Source organism: Ascaphus truei, chromosome 11 (genome assembly GCF_040206685.1).
Source record: "Ascaphus truei isolate aAscTru1 chromosome 11, aAscTru1.hap1, whole genome shotgun sequence".
Taxonomy (NCBI): Eukaryota; Metazoa; Chordata; class Amphibia; order Anura; family Ascaphidae; genus Ascaphus; species Ascaphus truei.
In genome coordinates this window covers 61,989,039-61,995,038 of record NC_134493.1, presented here as the reverse complement: position 1 = coordinate 61,995,038, position 6,000 = coordinate 61,989,039, and the positions used below count along the sequence as shown (strand labels likewise).

Below are 6,000 nucleotides of genomic sequence, written 5' to 3'. Positions count from 1 at the left end.
TAGTTTCAGGATAAATGAAAACGTTCAGTGGCTTTATTTCTCCACAGCAACATAACATGCGGGTACACTGTCCCTTTAAGAAAATAAATCCTGCTCCACGTTGGGAGAAAACTGACTAACACAGCAGTCCTAGCTAGCAGGCTGGCTGGCTAAACCATACCCAAACCGTAAGAGTCTTTTTAAGCAGTCATGCAAACAAATGAAAGAAATCTTACTTTGGCTGCTGTAAGTAGTGTGCTGTATCCTTCTGGCTAGCAGCACATCTATCCATGTGCTCTCCTCTAAGACAGCCAGCTACTGCTGGTAACAAGATCCTTATCTACCTTGCTGGCTCTCAGGTGTCAGCTTACATCCTGATTAGCTAGCTTCCACCTGAGTTAACCCTTATGAGTGCTGGATGAAGCACTCAGACATATGTTTCCCAGGCATAACTGATAGGGGTTGACTTCACCCTGTCACATACCTCCCCTGTTTGTGTGTGGCTAGGGTGCCACACGGCTGAAGCCCGACAGTCCACTCCTTCTCTTGACAAAAAATCAGCATTTCCATGGTCTTTTCCAGGTCTATGCTGAATATCAAAAGAGAAGGGTTGGAGGGCCATATACCACCTGGTCAACCTTGGATTTGTGTCCTTCATGGTGTTTAACCACTTCAAGGGCGCATGGTCAGTGACCAGGGTGAAGTGTACTCCGGCGACATAATGTCTCAAGGCCTCAATTGCCCATTTTACAGCGAGCCACTCCTTCTCAATGACGGAATACCTGACTTCCCTTGGGAACAGCTTCCGGCTGATGAACAGTATGGGTTGTTCAACACCATCAAATTGCTGAGACAGTACTGCTCCCAGTCCTACCTCTGAGGCATCCGTCTGGATGATGAAGGGCTCTTTAAAATCTGGGCTCCGAAGAGCGGGGCCCTCTGACAGGCACTTTTTTAGCATGTCAAAGGCGTCTTGGCACTCCCAAGACCATTTAACTTGGGTCGGGGCACTCTTTTTTTGTCAGATCTGTTAGGGGTGCAGATATTTCTGAAAAATTGGGGATAAACCGCCGGTAATACCCTGCTAACCCCAAAAGGGAGCGGACCTGTGTCTTTGTCTGTGGGGTGGGGACTTCCTTTATGGCGGCCACCTTGCTAGCTAGTGGCCTTACTATCCCTCCCCCAACGGCATAGCCCAAGTACTTTGTAGTGGATTTACCCAGGGCACATTTTTTTGGATTTGCAGTGAGCCCTGCTTCTCTTAAGGACGTTAGGACTGCCCTTAACCTTTTTATATCAGACTGCCAGTGTCTGCTATAGATGACAATGTCATCCAAGTAGGCTGCGGCATATGCCCTATGGGGTCGTAGTACCTTGTCCATTAACCTTTGGAACGTGGCTGGAGCCCCATGTAACCCAAATGGCATAGTGACGAATTGGTATAACCCGAGAGGGGTGGCGAAGGCAGTTTTGCAGTTGGATTCTTCCGCTAGAGGTATCTGCCAATATCCTTTCGTGAGATCTAGGGTAGAGATATACTCTGCTTTCCCAAGCGAGTCAAGCAATTCATCCACCCTAGGCATTGGATATGCATCAAATCTGGATACAGCATTTACCTTTCACAGATCCACGCAAAACCTCACCTTCCCATCTGGTTTAGGGACCAACACGATAGGGCTACACCATTCGCTGTGGGACTCCTCGATCACGCCCAATTCCAACATGTCTATTATCTCCCTCTCTACCAGGTCTTTTCGGCCCTCTGGCAATCTATAGGGACGGGACCATACTTTTACGCCAGGTTCTGTCTCAATCCTATGGGACACTAAATTAGTCTGCCCTGGCAGCTCCGAAAAAACATCTGGGAACTGGTCACATAATTCTAGTAGGTCTGACCTTTGTTCCGTTGTTAACTGCCCTCCCATGGGAACCTGATGGTCATTGTACGTACTACCCTTTGGAAGCTGCGGACCCAAATTCGTCTCTCCTTCCCGAGGGTGGATGAACAGTGATCTCATCGTTTTCCAGGGTTTCAGGAGGTTCACGTGGTAGATTTGTTTACCTTTCCTGGACCCTGGATGAGAGATCTCATAGTTCACCTCCCCGGTGCGGCGGAGAACTTGGAAAGGACCCTGCCACTTGCAAGGAGTTTACTCTCTGATGTCGGTAGTAGTAGCATCACTTGGTCCCCAGGTTGGAAAACCCTCAAGCGAGCATTTTGGTTATACTGCCTTTCTTGACGTTCTTGAGCAGATTTGAGGTTTTCCTTAGCAAACCGACCTATCATGTCTAGGCGATTTCTAAGGTCTATGACATACTGAAGGGTATTCTTGGAGGGGGAGGGCTCCTCCTCCCAGGATTCCTTCAGTAGGTCGAGAATACCCCGAGGTTGGCGTCCATATAGGAGCTCAAACGGGAAGAAGCCTGTGGATGATTGGGGAACTTCTCGTACCGCAAACAACAGGAAAGGGAGAAGTTCATCCCAAGCTCGCTTTTCAGTGTCCACAAACTTCCTAAGCATGGTTTTTAAAGTACGGTTAAACCTCTCTACCAATCCATCAGTCTGAGGATGGTAGACCGAGGTCCGGACGGATTTTACCTCCAATAACTTTAGGACATCCTGCATTAACTTTGCCATGAAATTTGTTCCCTGGTCAGTTAACATTACTTGGGGAAGTCCTACCCTAGAGAACAGTTCTAACAGCCTGTGAGCAACCTGTTTAGCAGTGGCTGATCTCAGAGGGAAGGCCTCAGGATATCTGGTGGCATAATCTACCACAACGAGTATAAATTTATGTCCCTTCGCAGAGGCTTCTAAAGGTCCGACCAGATCTACCCCAATTCTCTCGAATGGGATGGCTACCAAGGGCAGAGGAACCAAGGGAGTCGGCTTCTGTCCTTTTTGGCTAGTTAACTGGCATTCAGGACATGTCTCACATAGTTTCATGATGTCATCATGTATGCCTGGCCAGTAAAACCGGGACGAGATGCGATCCGTGGTTTTATCTCTGCCCAAATGACCACCCCATGGGAGAATATGGGCTAGGGTGAACACCGTTTTAATCAACCCTTTAGGACTAGCATCGGTCGAATGACCTCCCCTGTTTGTGTAACCTTATTCACACGATATAGAATGTCATTCACCAGTTCAAAATGTGGAAACACTTTTACACCCTGTTCATCCATTATCTTGTTGTTGACCTGTACCACCTTCTCATATTGTCTAGCCAGAGTTGGGTCCTCCCTCTGCCTCTGACAGAAGTCAGGAAGATCCTGGTCTGGCAAAATTCCCGTATCTATCTGTTCCCCACCCTGGTCATCCCCGGCCATGACCTGCAGTCCTTTGGGCTGACTAATGTTACCAAGAGTCCCAGCCTTTCTTAACCAGTCCTCTTTTTCCGCACGTCTCTGTTTACGTGTCTTTGGGACATGGTGTCTACGGGGAAAAATCTCTGGGGAAAAAGGGAACAAGTCTCCGGGCTTCTCCGGTACCAGAGAAGTAGGCTCCGTAGGAGTAGAGGCCAACAATGTTTCGAGGTAGGGCCAGTCTCGGCCAAGTAGAACAGGAGCAGGTAGCCAGGGAGCAACTCCCACTAGTAGGCTAGCCTCTTGATCCTGGATACGCAGTGTAACGTTCGCCGTCGGGTATCTCTTTGTATCCCCATGGATACACTCGATATTCCAAGGAGTCATAAGATAGTCTATTGCTTGGAATTAGGCCCTCTAGGATCAGGGTTTTTCCAGAGCCCGAGTCCAGCATGGCGTTTACTTTTGTCCCCTCCAGAGATGCTGGGACTAACCACGGATTGTGGTCCCCTCGGAGACAAGCTGTGGCAGTGGTTCTGCCATATGAACAGTCCATCTCATCATCTCCTAAATCCGCAACCTCGGTCGTCAGCGGAAGCTCTCGACGGGGCTCGGCGTTTGGACCTCTCCGCTGTTGGATGGGATCCTGCCTTCTGGTTTGTGGGGTTATCCTCTCCACCGGGTGGGTGACAGGAGTCCAGGTTCTCGGGGAATACTGTGGGGGGTGGCCTCCCTTGAGTGATCCAGTGGCCTCGGACCCAGGACGGGCGTCTCTGCGGGAGTTTGTACCAGGAACCCTCCGAGATGGGAAAGGGTCTTCCAATCGGGTTGACTGGATCTCCCGAGCTGGCGGGTTGTAGACCCCTCGATTGTCTGCTCTCCTTCCTCTAGTATAACCGGAAGCAACTGGTGTTTGCACTGGCCATTCCCAGCTATCCTGTTGGGTGTCGTCGCCCAGGAAGTTTTCCACCAAGCGGACCGCTGAATCCAGGGAAAATGCAGCGTGTCTTTTTACCCAGGAGCGGGAGGAGGGGGGCAGTATCTGTATGAACTGTTCGAGCACAAACTGTTCAAGGATCTCTGCCTTGTCATGTTTTTCCGGTTGTATCCACCTGGTACATAAGTCTACTACGCGGTGGGCTCCGACCCGGGGTCTGTCTCTGTTTGTATATTTGACTGTCCGGAACCGCTGTCGGTAGGTCTCTGGAGTGAGGCCTAGGCGATCCAGAATAGCAGCCTTTAGTTGCTGATAGTCCATGGCCTCGTCTGCTGGAAGAGCCAGGTAGGCTGCCTGAGCTTCCCCTATAAGGAGTGGAGCCAGAGTCGTTACCCAGCAATCAACTGACCAGCCGTGGGCCGTGGCTACCCTTTCAAAAGTGAGGAGAAACGCCTCTGGGTCTTCGTTTGGCTTCATTTTATGCAGCATCACCGGTGGATTATTTGGAATCCCTGGTCTGCCTGGGGCTGAGCCTTCGGCCAGCAATTGGAGTAGCTTTTCCTCTCGCTGGGCCTGTTGCTCATCTTGCTGGGCTTGTCGCTCAGCTTGCTTCTCTGCTAGCTGGAGCTGTTGCTCAAGGAACTGAGAAAAAATTGTCTCCATTTTTTTTCCCGTCTGTGTGTGTGTGTGGCCCTTCAGATACAGGGCCCGTCCAAATCCCACTTCTGACACCACCTGTGGCAGGATGGCCTGTAGCCGAGGTCAGGGAACAGTGCACATGTGTAGTTTCAGGATAAATGAAAACGTTCAGTGGCTTTATTTCTCCATAGCAACATAACATGCGGGTACACTGTCCCTTTAAGCAAATAAATCCTGCTCCACGTTGGGAGAAAACTGACTAACACAGCAGTCCTAGCTAGCAGGCTGGCTGGCTAAACCATACCCAAACCGTAAGAGTCTTTTTAAGCAGTCATGCAAACAAATGAAATAAATCTTACTTTGGCTGCAGTAAGTAGTGTGCTGTATCCTTCTGGCTAGCAGCACATACATCCATGTGCTCTCCTCTCAGACAGCCAGCTACTGCTGGTAACAAGATCCTTATCTACCTTGCTGGCTCTCAGGTGTCAGCTTACATCATGATTAGCTAGCTTCCACCTGAGTTAACCCTTATGAGTGCTGGATGAAGCACTCAGACATATGTTTCCCAGGCATAACTGATAGGGGTTGACTTCACCCTGTCACAATACCAATATATTATTATTATATTAATGAGTGTGTTAGAGAGAGAGAGAGAGAGCGCGCTCTCTCTCTCTCTCGGTGGTAACATTTGCTGCACTCTCTCCCTCGGTGGTAATGTTTGCTGCGCTCTCTCTCTGTGGTAACGCTTGCTGCGCTCTCTCTCAGTGGTAACATTTGTTGCGCTCTCTCCCTCGGTGGTAATGTTTGCTGCGCTCTCTCTCCATGGTAATGTTTGCTGCGCTCTCTCTCCGTGGTATCGTTTGCGGCGCTCTCTCTCTCTGGTAACTTTTGCTGTGCTCTCTCTCGGTGGTAACGTTTCCTGCGCACTCTCTCGGTGGTAACGTTTCCTGCGCACTCTCTCGATGGTAACGTTTCCTGCACACTCTCTCGGTGGTAACGTTTCCTGTGCACTCTCTCGGTGGTAACGTTTGCTGCGCACTCTCTTGGTGGTAACGTTTCCTGCGCACTCTCGGTGGTAACGTTTGCGGCGCTCTCTCTCGGTGGTAACGTTTCCTGCGCACTCTCTCGGTGGTAACGTT

At 50.0% G+C, this 6,000-nt stretch overlaps 1 protein-coding gene across 1 annotated transcript in view; it reads left to right on the top strand.

Annotated features, from left to right (window-relative positions):
- GREP1 (glycine rich extracellular protein 1) overlaps positions 1–6,000 on the top strand; it is a gene marked incomplete at its 3' end in the record, with an annotated part of 130,040 nt that overhangs the window by 117,827 nt on the left and 6,213 nt on the right. The window lies entirely within an intron of this gene.